The sequence below is a fragment of the Lycium ferocissimum genome, chromosome 9 (genome assembly GCF_029784015.1).
Source record: "Lycium ferocissimum isolate CSIRO_LF1 chromosome 9, AGI_CSIRO_Lferr_CH_V1, whole genome shotgun sequence".
Classification (NCBI taxonomy): domain Eukaryota; kingdom Viridiplantae; phylum Streptophyta; class Magnoliopsida; order Solanales; family Solanaceae; genus Lycium; species Lycium ferocissimum.
Window position 1 is genome coordinate 31,595,595 of NC_081350.1, and position 20,102 is coordinate 31,615,696.

The following is a 20,102-nucleotide window of genomic DNA, read 5'->3' on the forward strand; positions in this document are numbered from 1 at the left end:
AGAGATTCTTAAGTATGTGTATTAGTTTTATTTTATCTACGCACAAAATATCTAATAAGGAAGTTAAAATAGAAAATAATTGGTAAAAAATTCATTAATTTTTTATTTTATTTTTTAACATTTACTCATAAAACAGTTGAACCCTATGAGATCAAGCCACATGTGTCATCTACATAAACAAGTAACGTTGAATTCCTCCAAAATATTTTCTACGTCGTTATTTTTGTTAAAAGATACTCGCTAGAAAAGAAAAAGAACTTTTTAAAAGGTCAAACCCATCGATAAACACCTGTGATCGTGCGGTTTTTTCACTTGAACACCTCAACTAAGTCTTGTATATATGGAGCACTCAGACTATATTGAATTTGTTCTAATTAGATATTTTTTTGACAATCAACTAAAATTACAAAGTGTGTGTAACACACTCGCGATGACGGCATAATGATTAATTAAAAGAGGACATGTGGCATTTGGGTGCAAAGTAAAATTTTTAAAATAAATTATAAAATAAAAAACTATTTTTCAGCAAAAAATGAATTAAAAAACCTATTATCTAAATCCCAACCCACCTATCCCACCCCTATCGGACCACCGGTGAACCACCACGTATCACCAACACCACCTGCTCTGACGAACTCTAAGCAATGAGCCACTGTTCATTTTCCCGCTTCCCGTTGCTCCCTCGTCACTCCCATGCCAAAAATAAACCAGATCCATTGGAGCCAAGTTCGACGCCGGCCATCTCTGGCCCAACGATAACGAACAAGTTCGATGCCAGCAAATTTGTCTGGCCCCTTTCTTGTACATCAAGCTGAAGACTATAATTTCAATTCCAAAGTCAAGCTCTATAACAAGTTGACTATAAGAGTTCTGGAAATTTTTTGTCCGAAGCTTCAAATGAATTTTAATGGGGTCTTCAAATTTTCATATGAACATTCTTCATCCAAAGTGACAAACAAGTGCATTAATCAAGAATTTTAGCACAAATACACAACTGCCGTTCATTTCAGTTAAAATTTAGCCAACAAAATTGAATTCCAAATTGGATTTTTACACCAATCTTCAAAGTGTTTGAATAGTGATTTTCAGGCGAGGTTCCGACAAAGATAGTCGGATTTTTCTCTCCCTTTTCTTTCAATTTTTTGCTGTTTTGTTCTTCCATATTCTTGTAAAGTTTTCCAAATTTAGTGTGGTGGTGGTCGGGTGATGGTGGTGGAAGGTGGAGTAGGTAGCAGGAAGAAAGAGTGAGATAGAAGAAAAAAAAAAGAAATATTCACCAAAAATGCTCTCACGCGCTCACTATCGGCGTAATACACACAATGATAATGTAGTCAAGAAAAGTGCCTAAATGGCACAATCGGGTCCTACTCTCGTTATTTAAATGAAATAAAGTTTATTGAGATGTTCAGTTTCTAAAGAATTTGGGACGTGATTATGATGTCTATCGATGGGTTTGACCTTTTTAAAATACATTGATTCTATGAATGTCTTATCTAGTGAACATGTCACAATAATGATGATAAGGAGACATGCTTAAAAAGCAAGAAAATATCAAGTATATATAGTATGTAAAAGAACAAATGCCTCGAACTATGAGATTTAAGACAAAACCTGCCCTCCATTTACTCTTATTTAAAAAATAAAATATGTCAATCTATTCAATCTAAATTGCATTTATTTTTAATGGCAGGGGCATTTTTTGCCTAATAGATGGACGGAAGGCAATAGGCAATATTGTAACAAATCTCACAGTTCATGAGCATCTTAGGCCATTTTCCGAAAAAAATATTTAAATTTTTTATTTATTACGTGGCACATTGTAATTGGTTAGTTTTAAAATTAACCTAAACTAATTATATCCCAACACAAAATTTGGATCCACCTAACTCGCCCCGATTTAAAATGGTGACCGTAGTAACATCCGTCCCCGCCGGATGGGCTACCATTAATCCCTACTGCCCTTTCCTCTATCAATGTTCTAAAACCTCCATTAAAATCACCACCTTAAAAGCGCTCATCCAAACGGCCCATCGAGCCACCATTAAATAGCCTTGACAGTGTTACAGTTGTGGCTGTAATTACCCTTAATTTCGCTTGAAACCCGATAACTATATAAGAGAAATTAATGAGAATGTTCATGTGGCAAAAATAATTACTCTTAATTTCACTTGAAACCCAGTAACTATATAGGGGAAATTAATGGAAATGTTCATGTGGTAAAATTGATTATCCTTAATTATACTTGAAACCCAGTAACTATATAAGGTAAATTAATGGGAATGATCATGTGGCAGAAATGATTATCTGGAAATATTCATTTTAAAAAATATTACATTTCATAACTGCATGAGATAACCATCCATATAGTTCAATTAATAATCCGTTCTTTTAACAGATTAGATTATTTGTCTACATAGAACCACCAACCAAGAATATTGACTAGTTAATGGTGGCTCGATGGGCCATTTGGACGAGTGGTGTTACGATGGTGGTTTTAATGGAGGTTTTGGACTGTTTCAATAGAGAAAAGGACGATGAAGAATTAATGGTGGCTCACCAATGGGGATGACATTGCGCTCACGGGACGGATATCTATACAATCACCCTTTTAAGCAGTTATGTGGATCGGATTTTGTGAGAAGGATATAATTAGTTTAGAGGTAATTTTAAAACTAACCAATTAAAACATGCCACGAATAAATAAAAATTTAATTATTTTAAAAGTCTAAAATGCCCCGAACTATAAGATTTGTACATATTATTGCCTCTCCGTCCATTTATTAGGCCAAAAATGCTCCCTGTATGGAAAATAGGGAAAGCTACATGGCATAACTAACTACTAGTACATATTTATATTTAGTAGCTAGAGTTTAGATTAATTACATCCCATAGCTAAGAGTAACATATTAAATATAATTACTAGCTACATACATATTTAAAGTAGAATACTTTGTTATTATTATTTATAAATTTTTTAGAGCTTCTTCTCTTAAGTAGCGGCCCGGCCGTCTTTCTGAGCCTCCGGCGGAATCCAGCTTCGGCCGTTAACCACTCCTTCCTCGTCACCACCGGCTTTTCGCGTGTTAACAACTACTTGGATATGGTCACCGTGTTCTGCATCATTTTATTCACAACAAAGCTGATGTATGAATTTGATAGATGACAAAGTTAGAATGGTACTTCCTTTTTCTCTCTCTAAAACACTTTTCTATCCTCCTTCTCTCTACATGTCAAACAGCAACCCCAAACTCACTTTACCACCGGACCCACCTGATATGTCCAATAACAACTTGACAACTCAGACTTCCTTTTCACCTAATCCAAATAACATTTACCTTGAAAACCCTATAATGGCGCAGTCAGTTGCTACCAACACCGACACACTATCCCTCCCGTCACTTACCTCGCCCCAGAGGGGCCATGACGGTACCCGAGCTGGGGGATACCGAGCACCATACATCGTACTACTATCGTTTTAACTCGTCAGACATATGCTTTCCATAAAACATGTACACATATATAAGCCCTCACACCCGCAAAAGAATAATATGCAAAGCACACATCAAGAGCGACATAACCTTCGTTACCCAAGTACAAGTATCTACGCCTCTCAATCGAAATCCTCGAGGTCATGACGATTGGATGACCCTATCATATCCAAACATGTACACAAGAATATATCGTAGACGGAGACCAAGCCTATTTGCCAAGTCCTTCTGTGCAATTGGTCCGACTCTGGGAGAGGTCGGGTCGCTCTCCGTTCACACGTGGGCATGAGCAAAGATCAGAGCGAAAAGGATGTCGGTGCACGAACAATGACCGAGATGTAAGTGCATATATCATAAAGTAACAGAAGAACGAAAAGGTAAAACAAAGGTGAAAAGATAGGCTGGTGATTGCTTGTTTTAAGGCGGAGCATGCGACGATACACTGCGTAACATATCATATCATGTATTCACAGAACGTACGGCCCCGATCCATATATCGCCGTGATACGACGGGCCGATCCATTACCTATATAGCCCGCGTCCCGGATAATATCATAATATGCCACCGATCGTGGGGCTATGCGTTTATAACCGCCTCTCCTTCCCTATATCCCCTATATACATATACATATCATATATATACATATATATCATACATATATATACGTAGCATTTACAGAGCCCAATTAAAAGTGTGTTTCTGAGTGACATAAGGTCGTAAACCTTCGAGTACATTATGACGTCATCATCATCATTAGATCGTGTTCGTGATCCATGACGTAACCTTTCGCTATATGTAACATAGCTCGGACATAAGTCGAAGCCATATGCTTTATAGCTCGGGGACATACGTAATATAGCTCACTTAGACACGAGATAGCCGCTATATGCTTTATAGCCCACTCAAATACGTCGTGAAGCCATTTGAATGCTAAGCTTGAAAATCTTTCGAATTGGAGTCATCGTAAGATTCTTTAGAAACCATAAACTTTTGGCATTTTACGGGAGTAGAAGTATGTGAGAATGACATATATGGAATCGACATATAGGCTATTGGTCAGCGTTCAAAGAAAAAGGGGATAGCCTCATATACCTTTGTGTCTCCTTAATGACGTCGACTAAAAGCTCTCCTTCCGACTTTCGATTCTACATATAAGAGGGTTCGTACGAAGGTTAGATTGTCAAGGCATACTTAAGTTTGAACTAAAGCGGATAAGGCTAATGAAAATTGGGCAAAAATTTTTTTGTTTCGACAAACTTTTCCTCATACAACAAAACAACCCCAAGCGACACAACAACATCCATAATATCATAATACGCAAAACTTCCCTCAAGTTAAACATTATTCAACCTCTAAACTCATTTTAGAATTCCCCTCATGACCATAGCTATAATACAACTTCATACTTGTTTATAATTCCAGCTCTTCAACTACTCAACACATACTAGCATGAAACAATTATAATACTCACCTTGATTATGTAAGGATGATCTTTCGATAAAAATCTTTCACTTGGAGAAGCTCACTGACTACCAAAGAGATTTTCCAACTTCTCTGTCAATCTTTAGGAAGCATTTTACTTTTGATTCTACTAACTTTTGGTGTTTGATTCTTAATTTCCCTCTTAGGTATGTGTTAGTGTGGTATGGAGAAAATTCTAGAGATTTGGAGAGTGTTTGAGAAGTGAGAAGTGAGAAGGAAAACCGTGCGCTATATAAAAATATAATTCGGACGGGCGGAATATACGGTTCGATATACGATGCGCACAATTTACACATACGATCCGTATATTGGACCGTATGTTCCTTCCGAAATCTCCAAAAAAATTCACCCCTTCGGCGGAAGGGTTCTACGGCGAAGTATACGGCCGTATAAAATATACGGTCATCGACATGGACGTATAATCCCAGCTTTTTCAATTCCGTTCTCGTCGCTTCGTTTGATCTCGAATCCTTATGGAACCTTTCTTGGTACTCATGTAACACTTCGTTGACGATCTAATGGACCATATAACTCGTCCTCAAGACCTTACTAAATACTCAATAGTTCAATGACCATGAAATCTTTCCCAAACATAACGTGTACTCCACTTCCTTTGACGAATCTAGTTTAACGAAGTCTATGACTCCAAAATCTTATCGTCTATACATTAAGGTCGCCAATCGCCCTCTTTATAGTGAAGGTCTCGTGTCCACCTTGACCGACGTCAGTCCATTCACGACGCAACGTCACGAGATGGCTGAGGTGTAACACCTCCACCACCTGCAACCACCTCCAACACCGGAAGAAAGCATGAAACCTCACAAGACAATCAAAATCCCAAGCAACTCGAAACCGCTAACAATACCAAACAAAATACTAACCCTCCTCTACCAAAAATCTCAGCCAATTTCGATCGACCACAAAACCAAACAAAACAACCCCAAATACCACTTTGAATCAACCTAACCAATCTACTATGCAACCCAAAATACAAAAATACTTACGATTCCTAGTACATACAAACCAACTGATTGGAGTAAAAAAAACAAACTTTGGCAACAGAGGGACGAATTTGTATGTCAAACCTCTAATTTCTAAACCAACTTTCGCAGCCACTGTTCAATCGGAACTCCCATCACTTCAGAAACAAGAGAATTCACACGAAATTAGACATGGCACCCATGTCTTGGGAAGCGGCGGTGTTCTTGATGCTAAGGACTACTTCATCAATTTAGCAAAAGTATGCCGATTCACCATCATTTGAAAATTCTATAGAACCAAACCGGCTATGGATGAGATTAGAAATACGTTTACTAGGCAATTTCAGCTCACAAGTAAGGTTCAGATTTCTTACTTTTACCCCAAACATATTTATCTAGACTTTGATAATGAGGTTGATTACAACCATGTTTTTGGTAAAGAGTTCATTGATATTGGTAATGCCCTAATAAAAATCCTTAAATGGACAGCGGATTTCAAACCTCAGGAGGAAACAACCATTGTCCCTGTGTGGATATTGATTCATCAACTCCCCTGGCATTTTTTTAATTGGAAAATTGTTGCTAGAATGGTCAAGAGCGTAGGTGTTGCTATTGCACCCGACCAAGCAACATACTCAAGATCTAGAGGTAATGTTGCTAAAGTAAAGGTGGAAATTGACTTTGTTGAAACCTAGAAAGGACCAAATCTGGTTGGGTTTTAAAAGGATGGATGGTAGTGATGATGGAAATGGGCATGATATTGAGTATGATAAAGTTCCCAGCTACTGTTTGTACTGTAAGATGCCAGGTCACTATGAATCACAATGTAGAACCAAAATCAGAGAAGAAAGGATCAGGACCTAAAGAGAGGACCAAGCAAAGAAAGAAAGGGAGCAGAAAAAAGACAATGCTAAGGTTGAGGATTTCCAAACTATTACTAGGAGGAAAGGGGCCAAAGTTAGATTTGCTCCAGTAAATGATCAACAAATTGATTACCGTACACCAAATCTTCACAATGAGAATGCTTAAGCTAAGGAGGGTGTTTTTTTTTTTTTTTTTTTAAAGAATTTTAACTTTTTTAACAGTAAGCGTAAAAAAAAAATTTAAAAATAAATACGATAAATATAGCAATTTACTGTTTTCAACTACAGCAGCGCCTGATGATAGCACTTGTTTGTTCATATTGAATTTGATCTTTGAAAAAGTTCAAGATGGCAAAAGAGGAATTGCCATATCAATAAAGGAACCTGTTGATATTCAGAAGGCACCTAATGTGATAGAGGTACCTGGCAAAGGTAAAGATAAGGAATTGGAAACTACTGGTGACAACATCACTAATGCCCATGTAAAAAATAACAACAGGAAAAAGAGATTTAGAGCTAAAAAAGAAAATATTTACAGGTGAAAATATTTATACTCAACAAGTTGGTATAAGTCAAATACAGATTTCCAAAATGGAGAAAAGTCAACCAAGTAACAACAAGAAGGATATCAATTATGGGTTAATCAAAATGGACAACATGGAGCTGTTAAATAGACCTCAAAACGTGACAATCGGCTATTAGGGTTACTACCAAAGAGATGCACAAAATCAATCATCCTACACAAACCTGTGAGCCCGATGATGAAAGTGGCCAAAAATCAAGACAATGAAAATTCTTACCCTATTGATCCTGGTGACCCCCACAACAATTATCTGAAACCGATTAGTGGAACTAGTCTAGAGGAGGAACTTGACAACGAAGCGGTTTACTCTAGTAAATTTGGCCATCAACCTGAATCCTCTTATGATGGTGATGATGGTTCCTCTGAAGATGGGGACTATGAGGATGAAATGACTACTGAAGAATCTGATGAATTTGCTAGTGTTGATTTCGAAATTTTTTACAGTAATGATCAAGTAGACAATACTGCTCTAAATGATCAACTCAACACTAATGATCATGATAAACAACTGGTGGATACATTCAGCCCCCAAGTCCTTGTGGATGTCAATATCGGCTCCGAAATTGATAAGGTAATGAATCTATCACATCTATCACCTAGAGGAAGAGGAAGAGGCAGAAACAACTCAAGAGGAGAAAGATGCAACTCAAAGGGAAGAGGTGGAAAATTTACCAATCAATTGCCTTCACAGGAACACAACCAATCTAATTAATTTAGATATTTAAGTCTCTTTATTGGAATATAAGGAGCATCAATTCCAGTGGTGCTCTAGAGAGACTGAGTCAACTCATCAGATCTCAAAAATTTCCTTTTATAGCTATCAGTGAACCTTTCCATAGTGTTGAGCATCTGGACAAATTCAAAAGAATTTGGGGTTATACTAATGCTCATAGCAACTGTAATAGCTATATTTGGATTTTCTGGGATGATCTTCTTGACTGTAGGGTGGTTGAGGAATCTGATCAACAAGTCACATGCTCTATTGTTTGGATGGGCACAAATATTCTAGTTTCCTCTATTTATGCTAAGTGTGATCTTTGGTTTAAGAGAAGAATTATAGGATAATCTGAAAAATGTCTCCCAAAACTACAAGATGCCTTGGTTTATTGTTGGAGACTTTAATTGCATCACTGATCCTGAAGAAAAACATGGAGGCAATCCTCATAGAATGTCCAAGAGTCGCCTATTTTGCAATTTATTATGGAGTGTGATCTCATAGACCCTGTGCTTCTTAGATTCTATTTTCACTTGGTGCAATGGATGGGCTCCAGACAAGAGGGTTTGGAAGAGACTTGATAGGGTGTTAATTAGTCAAGAGTGGATGAATTTATTTGATTCAACCAGTGTAAATCACCTGATTAGGACTGGTTCTGACCACTCCCCTTTGCTAACTATTTCTAAAGCTACTCAACATGAACCTCCAAGATATTTTAGATTTCTAGATATGTGGACTGATGAATCTGATTTCAGGGATGTTGTAAATCAAGCTTGGATTTCTGATGTTCAGGGATCTCCTATGTGGAGATTCCACCTAAAGCTTAAAAATACTTGCAGGGCTCTTTCTCAATGGTCCAAGAATTCTATAGGAAACATTTTTGAGAAGGTAAAGGATCTTGCGAAGAATGTTGCAAGTTTGGAAGACAAAATGGTCTTGGATAATTCTGAGGTTAACAGAATTGAGTTGAATCATGCAAATGCTCTTTTAACATTGGCCTATAAGAAAGAAGAATCCTTTTGGAAACAGAACTCTGGCATTAAATGGTTTACGGAGGGTGAAGTTAATTCCAAGTTCTTTCATTCTATTGTTAATGGGAGGAAAAAGAGATTATCCCTCAAGAAGATCAGAAACGATGATGGAATCTGGATAGAGGGTGATGATAACATTGCCATGGAAGCAATATCCTTTTTCCAGAACCAATTCACTAAAGAGCCTATTGATACTAATGTTTCTATTCTTAATTATATTCCTAAAGTTATTAATGATTCTGATAATGATACTTTCACAGCAATTCCTACTATGGAAGAACTGAGAAAGGTTGTCTTCTCCATGAGTGCTAACAGTACCCCTGGACCTGATGGTCTATCTGGGAAATTTTACCACTCATGTTGGGATATTATTAAGTATGACTTACTACTATGATTTGCGATTTTTTTGCAGGAAATCAAATCCCAAAGGCCATCACTCATACCTGTCTAATTTTAATCCCTAAAGTGGATCATCCTCAGGCCTTTACTGAATTAAGGCCTATTAGCCTTAGCAATTTCTCTTGCAAGATCAGCTCCAGTTTGATTAACCAGAGACTCAGCCATTTTATGTACAAATTAATCTCTCCTAATCAAACTGGTTTTATTAAGGGAAGATCTATGACTGATAACATTTTATTGACTCAAGAGATGGTCCATAACATATCCAACCCATCCACATTTAACAATGTGGTAATGAAACTAGACATGGCTAAGGCCTATATGAGTCTCTTGGGAATATCTCTGTAAAGTCCTTAGAAAGTTTGGTTTTAATGAGAGATGGATTGATAGTATATGGAGATTAATGTCTAATGTTTTGTATTCTGTTAATATAAATGGTAGTAGACATGGTTTTTTCAACTCCACCAGAGGCTTAAAACAGGGAGACCCTCTATCCCCCTCTCTTTTTCTTATTGGAGCAGAATTACTGACTAAGCTTATGGATTCTCTTAAGCTTTCAGAATTCATCCCATACTCTATTGATAACAATAGCCCTGACATTTTTCATCTATGCTATGCTGACGATACCATCTTATTTTCCTCAGGTGACCCAGTTTCATTGAAGCTTATGATAACAAAATTGGAAGACTATGAAAAGATCTCAGGACAATTGATTAACAGGAACAAATCTGGTTTCTATGTCACATTCAGTGAAGATGATCCCAGGATTGACATTATCAAGCGTATAACTGGTTTCTCACACTGTCAATTTCCTATGCAGTATCTTGGATGCCCCATTTATGTTGGGGCAAAAAAGATTGTATACTTCAATAATCTGGTGGCTAAAATAGCCAAGAGAATGCAAGGATGGCAAGGCAAACTTCTGTCCTATGGAGGAAAGGCTGTCCTCATAAACTCTGTGCTTCATTCCTTATACACATCTTTTAGCGGTTTGTTCGGACCACAAAAACTGCTCTATATCAGATAGAAATGATTATTTCTAACTTCTTTTGGGGCATGGAAGGCAACAGAAACAAAAGACATTGGATTGCATGGGATGATTTGTGCTTCCCAAAAAAGGAGGGAGGAGTTGGTTTCAGATTTCTAACTGATATTTGTAATGCTTTTTCTGCCAAAATGTGGTGGAAATTTAGAACTCAACAGTCTATTCTCAATGATTTCCTAGAAGCTAAATATTGTAAAAAATTCCATCCAATTGCTAGAAAAAGAGCTTCAAATCAATCTCATGCTTGGAGAAAAATGATGGACATTAAAAATAGTGTGGAGTCTTGTATTTTCTGGATTCTTGGCAGGGAAGATATCTCTTTTTGGTGGGATTCTTGGACTAGTCTGGGTCCCTTAGCTTTGATGCACAACAGAAGGACCCCAAAAAGCACGAAGGTGAAGGAGTTCTTTCTAAATGGTAACTGGAACCATGCAAAACTAATGAGAACTGTCCCTCAACAGGTGATCAATACAATCATGAATATTCATATCAATAATTCTAAACATGCTAGTCCTGTTTGGAAGCCTGAACAGACGGGAGAATTCAGCTGCAAATCTGCTTAGCAAATAGTGAGAAAGAAGAAAGCTAATACCCTATCTAGTACCAATATTTGGCATAAGAAGATCCCTTTCAGAATATCTTTCTTTATGATGAGGGCCCTTATTGATAAAGTAGCAACTGATATGGCAATCAAGAGATGTGGTGTAAACCTCTCCTCTAGTTGCAACTGTTGTACTAGTCACAAAGAAGAGACTGCGTATAACCTGTTCAGTGAAAATGATATTGCCAACAAAGTATGGAATTATTTTTGCAACTCCTGCGGCATCAAGATGGTTCAAGGATAGACTAGACACGGAGCCGCAGGCGGTGGCTTCGCGAGCCAAGAATGATTTCCAAAAGGCTATGTTTCAGTGCATCCCAATAGCCATCTGGAAAAACAGATGCTCAGCAAGATTTGACAATTACAAAATGTCATCATGGTTCATAATTCAGCAAGTGATCAAGTTCATTAAATTGATCATCAATTTACAATTTCCAGAACTTCAACTTCCTTCAACATGGCATGATGTTTGTAGCATCATGGATCATCTGAAGCTAGTTATTACCTCTGAGGTTGTTTACTGGCACAAACCAGTTGTCGGATGGATTAAACTCAATGTAAATGGGTGTAGTAAAGGAAATTCGGGCTCTTCAGGAGAAGGTGGTGTTATTAGGGATCACAATGGTATATTTATTTGTGCTTTTGCTGAGTTCTATAGTGAATGCACTAATAATTTAGCAGAGGCCAAAGCAATGCTTAGAGGAATCATTATGTGTCTCAACAAAAATCTTGTTAATGTGATTGTGGAATCTGATTCTATGATTATATTGAACCTGATTAAAAGAGTTAAAAAACTTCCATGGCAACTCAGTCAGGTTATAGAGCAGATTAGGATCTTGAGCAAATATGGTAACTTCAACTTTTGTCATACCTTAAGAGAAGGTAATCATACGGCTGATATCTTAGCAAACTATGGAGTGGAATCCAAAAATACATCTATCTTCGTAATGCTTTTTCCATCCCTTCTATGGTTAGAGCCTCGTTGAAGTTAGAAGTCGATGGACTCTAAATTTGATTCGGAAAAAAAAGAACAAGTATGCCATCAATGATAGTGGATAACCTTTTGTTATTTGTTTCCAGTCTATACACAGCACATAATATTGGTGCTCCAAAGTTCCCAGATTGCTCCAAAGTTCCCAGATTCTTCCTTCCACACCTCTGATCGACATGAATATTTTTGTGTTCATCTCTATTATAGGTTCACTGTAATCAATTATCACTTTGTTCTAGAGACCAAGGTTTATGTCCTCCTCTGTGTAATTATGATTTTTGGTAAATATACAGGTTGGAGTCATGCCTAAACTCCTCCATCATATAGATGGAACCTTAAAAAAAAATAAAAAAAATATAGATGACAAAGATGGTCTACATGAGTAATGAGTTGTCTAGCGGAAGTACTTTCATTTTCGTCTCTTTCTCTTTTTAGAGGCGTCGTTGTATCGCCGGAGATGAAGGATACACCGCCGGTGTTTGGTGACGATGAAGGATACAACGGTGGTTGTTGGTGACAATGACGACTATGTTTTCATAGATCTGGTGGCGTCGGTGTTAGATCTGGACGGAAACGATCCGATACGGCCGAATTTGATCGTAAAATACAAAATACACTAATTTGTTGTTGTATACATACAGTGTATACAGTGTTTTTCACCTGTATTTCGAAGAAGATCTTTTTTGTATACAAATGAATACAGTGAATTTCATGTGTATACAAATGAATACATTGAATTTTATTTCCTGTATTCAGTTCTTTAGTGTATTTGTTAATTTTTTTTTAGTGCAAAATTCAGTGTTTTGGGGTGTATTTTGAAGGATTTTTTTTTTTTTGTATACAACCGATTTTAAATATAATAAAGTGAATACAATGTAAAAGTAGCTACAAATAAATACATTTGAGTGAATACATTGACTTGAATACAACTTAGTTGAATACATCTGACTTGAATACATCAAAATCTGACATGAATACAGCGAAATCTGACTCAGCCGAATTTGGAATACAATCCGATTTTTTAATACAATCTACTGTAGCTCGTGAATACAATCTGCTGTAGTTACGAAATGTAATTAGCTAAAGTGTAGATATGTCATATTTTTAACCCTCAAAATGTGGTCATTTATGAAATTTCCCCTTAAAAATAAGGGCAATTTAGGCCCAATAGGTTGACGGGAGGGGCATTTTAGAGCGCAAAGGTAAGCGGAGGGCATTTTTGTATCAAATTTCATATTTCGAGGGAATTTTAGGCCCTTTTCCGTAAATTGTATAAATGAACTATCTAGTCCATTGAATTATCCTATATTTGCACAATACTAATTTATTGGAAAGCACGTGATTGGTTAGTATTTTTGACAGCTTCTAATATTAATTATTCATTTAGAAGTAACATCTTTGCTTTAGGATAAGACTAGATAGTGATGAGCGCGGGCCTGACATTCCGGCTTAAATATACTTTTATGTGAACAATATCACTTCACAATCCAATAATTTAGAAAGAGATAATTATGAAACTACAATAAGTTAAAAATATGATCGTATAAGAATAGGATGGCAGCAAGCACAAAACAAAAGAAAGCTTAGTAAAATTAATTAACTGATAGCAATTCAACGTTAAATGGGAGCAGCATGCCAAAATATATTTTTCCATCAAGACTAATTTACACAAGAAAATGGTGAAATTTTCTAAGAGTGCCTTTTTGCTGGATACCTGTGCAAAGACCAAAAGGCACAATCTGCTCACAAGTATCTTTCAAGACATGCCCCTATGTATTTTAGTTTTCTCAAAAATGGAGAAAGATGATGCAACTAAGCATATTAGAAGAAGCACGGACAGAAAGCTCAAAAGCAGCGCTTGAAATTGTACCCATTGTCTTCAATCACCTTCTGTATGTCTTGAACCAGAGTTGTAAGTCTCCAGGGAGGTTTCCGCTCTCCCCTTATATATTTAGTTATAAGGAGAGAGCGTGTTCCACTCCAAACCATAGAGAAACAATTTCTGGCATACCAATTCTGACCAAAAAGTTGTAATGTTGCTTGTGCCTTGTCCTAAGTTGATGGGAGTAGGCAAAAATAAATTTTACTTGAGTGTCTCTGATCAAACCTCCTCCTCCACAGTTTTCTTGTCTGCAGCTTCCATCACTATTAATAGTCAGAGTCATCGTGGGTGGTTTGAACCACGATAGTTGTTCTTTGTTGAAAATCAGCTTCAAACATTTAATTAGCTTCAAACATTTGGCATAATTGAACCCACGGACAATGAAGATTTGATATGTGAGCTCTTCTTTAGAATCTTCGCGCATGAAGTCTGTTAGGCTTTTTCAAAATACCCCAATGATTTGTGTTTTGACATAACTGAAAGGATCCTCCAGCACAAAACATTTGGTGAACAGGTGCCTGTACCATACTCCAGTCAGAACCAGGAAAATGAGTCTATAAATTAGGACACCAGCGAGATGCAGTATGCTATTGCCACCTTATTATCATACAAAAATCCAGACAGGAGACTTTAGAAGATAGAGCATCTAAAGGATTCCCAAGTACATGAAAATGAAACAATACCAAACTGCTTGAGATCATCACAGCTCACAGGCTATTGGGATGATTACTGTAAATTGAACACTATATCAAACTACTATTAGTGTTGTTGTGGCATACATGGTACCTGCATTGTCAATGGTGTAATTCAATTAAGAGAAAGAAAATACATGTTCAATAGCTACTCCGTGTTTATAGTCAAATAAATACAATCAATTTATTTGAAGCCCTCATGTCTTGGAGCATCTCAGACTCTTCGTTGGGAATGAGGCTCTCATCACTAACTCTAAAACTATATAGCAAGAAAATGTTCCCGTCTTTCCCCCTTACCGCGGAGGTATAAAAGGACAAAGATAATCATGTGAGTAACCAATTACTTTTCTAGAGAATATATGTTCTTGTCTGGAATCATGTTCTTCTTCTTCTTCTCTTTATTTTTGTTCTTTGACAAAACTATGACCTCTGTATTACATAATGTGGCTAATAATATAGTATTTTTTTTTTTTTTGGGGCAGTAATCTACTTTTGGCCCAAGGGTAAGAAACATGTGGCCTCTTTTACATCAAATTACCAAGTATGTAATGATTTTTACAAAAACTAAGGGAGAAAGTGCAATATAAAATAGTCAGTTGAAAGAATCAAAAGAGTGCATTCTGCTATTTCTGTTTATGTCTTCGAAAGAACTAACCAGAAATTCTTGTACAATCTACTACTGCATTGACTAATGGTGTAGAATACATAAGGATAAAGAAAGACTTTTGCATTCACTGAACAATTTCAGCTTGCATTTGGACTGGCAGGTTGTAACTTCCACAAAAATCTATGGGCCCTTGCAATTAAATGCACCAACCTGACCAGAAATGACAATAGCAGGATTCTCTTTAAGCTTCTTGGGGAGTTGGATGTGGTATTCCTCAGAAGAAAAAGAAACAAGGAACTTAAAGGATGATGATCCGTAGTTTTAAACTCCAGTCTTCAAAGTGAAGTCTGATAGACCCTATCAATGGCTAAGATTGTCTCAAATTGGAATAAATTATATATACAAAGTAATTGCACAAAGAGAGGGATTACCTCGCATAGGCATAAATCTCACATTCTTGTGAATTCCTAGTAATCTATAGCTCTAGTTAAGTGGAGCCTGCAGCTTCACGTTGGTGAAATCAACTTGCGATGACTTTCCTTCCTATTTCACTGAAGCTAAGACTTGTTTCACTGAAAATTTTCTGCCAACTGCAACCATCCTAAACACTTATGTTCGGGTGTAAGGGAACTCAAACACTCAAATTGCCAATAACATTGTAATGCTAAAATCATAAGTGGTATAGTTAAAACATATGCTAACTTATGAGTAGTGGGGCAAGGCCTTCTTGCTACTCCTCAGTCACAAAATGTCTAACACTATGTATTTGGTATGTGCAAGACTCGATTCTGTTAGAAAAATATTATTTTTTGGTATCTCAAAATAATGAGGTCGGTCAATTGGTCAATGAATTTTAGTACAAAGATTTATTACTATTTTATTAGCCTTAATGGCAGAATTCATGTCAAATGAATTTGACGTTTTCAAACGCTTTTATTATCTTCAATTTGATCAAATTGTCTTAAAAGTTTTCAAAATGAGTATTTACTCTATGTTATCCGTTGAAGGCATTGAAACAGACAATTGATTCCACATTTCAATTAGCCTTGAATTCCAACCCTTAAATTCAATGGACTTAAATGGCTTTTAGTGGAAGCTTAATACGTGAGGCCATTATCCATTTCGGTTATCATTTGACCTTTGCTTTATGATTAGCTATTAATTTCCTTTGTTTTCATGCATTAATCTCTTTTACCGTTGTAAACATTTTTGAGCTCCCCCAAGTTATTCAACTATATAAATTCTGCCCTTTTCCTTTTGGGAGGAGTGATAAAAAAAAATAAAAAAATTACATCAACATATCTTCCTCTTCCTATTTTTCTTTTGCTGGGTTTTATAATAATGGTTAATCTTTGTTAGATTCTGGCTTCTAGTTTTGTACTAGAAGAGCTTGTTGAATCCTGGGGGATACACCCATACCGGGTGAAATATCCTTAAGGACAATGTCTTAATTGACATGCCTCAAGCTATGAGATTGTCCGAGAATTCCCTATAATGTTCGTGATCAAGTATTTTTCTCAAGCTTAGAAGGAGTTCCTATAAGTGTTAATGATGAAGAAGTCACTCAAGTGTTCGTGATGAAGAGAAGTCCTTACACGTGTTAGTGATGAAGTATTTTCCGTAAGATTTCCAACAGATTCATGGTAATGTGCACATCAGTTAGTTGAGTAAGTCAGAGCACGTATAGTTAAAGCAGCTAGAGAAAATATATAGATAGATAGTAACACCGAAATTACCAAAATACCCACAATTCGTCCCCCAGTTGTACATCCCAACTCCCATTTCTAATATATATATATATTCTAATATATATATATATATTAGAAATGGGAGTTGGGATGTACAACTCGGGGACAGACATATATATATATATATATATATATATATATATATATATATATATTAGAAAAATCTGACTGACCACGTGACTTGGATTAATCTATAATGTAATCTTGGAAAATTAAAGGAAATAAGTTATTATTATTTCACGTATGAAAGGGCTTCTAACTTGCATTATTTTTTATTATAGAAAACGACAGTGGTTTATACAAACACCGCTCAAAAAAATAAAAAAGTGATTATGTATTTTTTAGTTAATTTTTTATTCTTTTTATTTTTTAGTTAATTTTTTATTCTATTTTTATCACAAAACCATTCCATTTAGACTTAAGTTAACTAAAAAGTACATTTCACTTCAAAATAAAGAAATAAACACAATTTCGTAAACCACGAGGGAGACCAAGAATTGAATGAAAATTATAAAATCTAAGAGCTTGATATGATCCATGGCTTCAAATTGCTACAAAGAAATCTAAATAAGGAGATAAAACCATAAAGAAGGCCAGTGCTACGAAGATAAATTTAAGGGAACGTCCCTGAAAATAACTAGCTATTTTAGAGTGTATGCCATATTTTCGGACAAAATATAAAAATTTGTGTGAAATTTAATTTTAGTTAACTTGAACAAAGTTTGATGACTTTGATGTGACAAAACATTAAAAAAAAAAAAAAAAAAACTTTTGTTGATTTTTAAATTTTGAATGACGTTTATGCGATAAAAAATTGAAAAATGACTTTTATGTGATAAACTTTAAACTTGGATAACTTTTATGTGATTAAAAAAAATAGAAAAGTAATTTTGGTGTGATAAACTTTAAAGTTGAGTGACTTTTATGCAACAAAAGAATAGAAAGGTAATTGCATAGCCTATCGGAGAACCTTACGATTAAATCAAGCTTGCAGTTTTTAGAAACTTTTCTTTTGCACAGGTCCATTGCTTAAAAACGATATATATAGAGTTTTTCAAAAGGACGTTTGAAGATTTGAGAAGGAGAATTTCCATGTTATTTTAGGGATTTAGTTTTGTCAATTCATCCTCCACGTAGGTTCGCTACTTTATGGCTAACTCACACAGAAGTAATAAGATTTTCTTATACCTATTCTATAAATTCCCGTGACTTAAGCTCTTCTGTCAGCCGGGTGCTAGAAAGAAAGTAAGAATCCGTTTGGATGGGCTTATGACTTATGACTCATAAGCATGAGCTATAAGTTAGAATTCCTAACTTATAACGTTTGGCTTATTTTTGTTATTTTGACTTAAAAACACTTTTTTATCTTACCCAAAACCATATAAATGCTTAAAAGTTATTTTGACTTAAAAACACCTAAAATAAGCCAATCAAAATAGGGATCTCGATCTACAAAGATATTTGAATTTCTTAAAACTTAGCTTTTGTACTCCTCTTAGTGTAATTATAACTAAACTAATGGTACATCAAACATCATTTCTATAAGTTGATATAATGCAACGATAACTAGAATGTTATTAAAAGTTGTTTACAATACTTTACTGACGAAAGACGGTAGGTATCCTAGAAAATCAAATTAATTATATCGGGCCTGTGCATTGCACGGACATTCGTTGCTAGTTTATAGTAAAATTCAAAGTTGATTCATTTTTAAAGAAAGACGACCAACGGCTGTGGTTCATTGATAAGTATGTATGTATTCTTAATCTGAAGTTTCTAAGCTAGAGTTTTGAAAATAAATTTACATTTAATTAATACACTACTAAAAAAGAGAATTAGCTATGAATAAATTATTTAGCTAAACAACAAAATTTATTGCTAATCTTATTTAGGGATGAATTATAAGAAAAAAAATTGATAGTTAAGAGCGATTTAGCACGAAGTTCGTAGCCAATTTCATTTTTTTTGATAGTGATAGAGGGAGTGCTTTACTCTTCCAAAGTGAGACCTTCAATTCGAATTAGTTGAGCCTCAGAGTTGGTCTTGGAGACACTGAATGGAAAACTAAAAAAATAATAAAGAGAGAAATTTATTTTTATTTGGAAAAAAAAAAACACTTATAACTAGATTATACATTATGACTATACTTAATTAATTGTCGTTGGACATTTATTAGTAACTTTCAGTTTTAGAAGTATTTGAATTATGAATAATTCACTTCTCGAATCATCAAATATTCTCATTATTAATGGAGTACTAATAAAGGACAAACTTAATATTCATGAAAAATGGAATATAAAATGAAAATTGTAAGGAATCTATTTGGTATGGCTTATTTTAGTTTAGTTTGTGCGTTTGACCAATTCACCTTAAGATCGTCGTAATATCTTTAATTACTTATCATGAAAAATTGACTACTCGTGTAGCGCATTCTATCAAAATTCAAAATTATCATAAACAATTGAATTATTGAAATCAGACAGATGTGAAGTATATATAAGTTTTATCCAAAATATGTTCGATAAAAAAGGATTTATAATGCTTTTTAGTTTTTTTCAGAGGAGAATGATATTCTAACATAATGATAGCAATATTTTAATTAAAGTTAACGTGGCAAGAGATATACCTATGCATTTTGAACGTAAATGAAAAAAAGAGAATTTTTCGAGAATAAAAAAAAGGAAAAAAAAAAAAACGAGCTCTTTAATTACGAAAGTGCTGGCCATACTAAAGTGGGAGTGGGCCCAGATTCGGTTTTGGCGGCATATATTTGGATCACTTAGAACCGTTAATTTGGGCTGGGCCTTATAGTAATTAAATGGGCTTTCTATCTTCGTCGTTTTTTTTTTTTTTTGCACGGATTGGCCTTCTTTTGGGGTGGTCATTAATTTTTGTCCCTCAAATTAGTGGTTTTAATATTTGCGCTTTCAGCTTAACATCCAGAGGTCTTGGGTTCGAACCCAGGCTTAGTAAAAAAAAAATAAAAAAATAAAA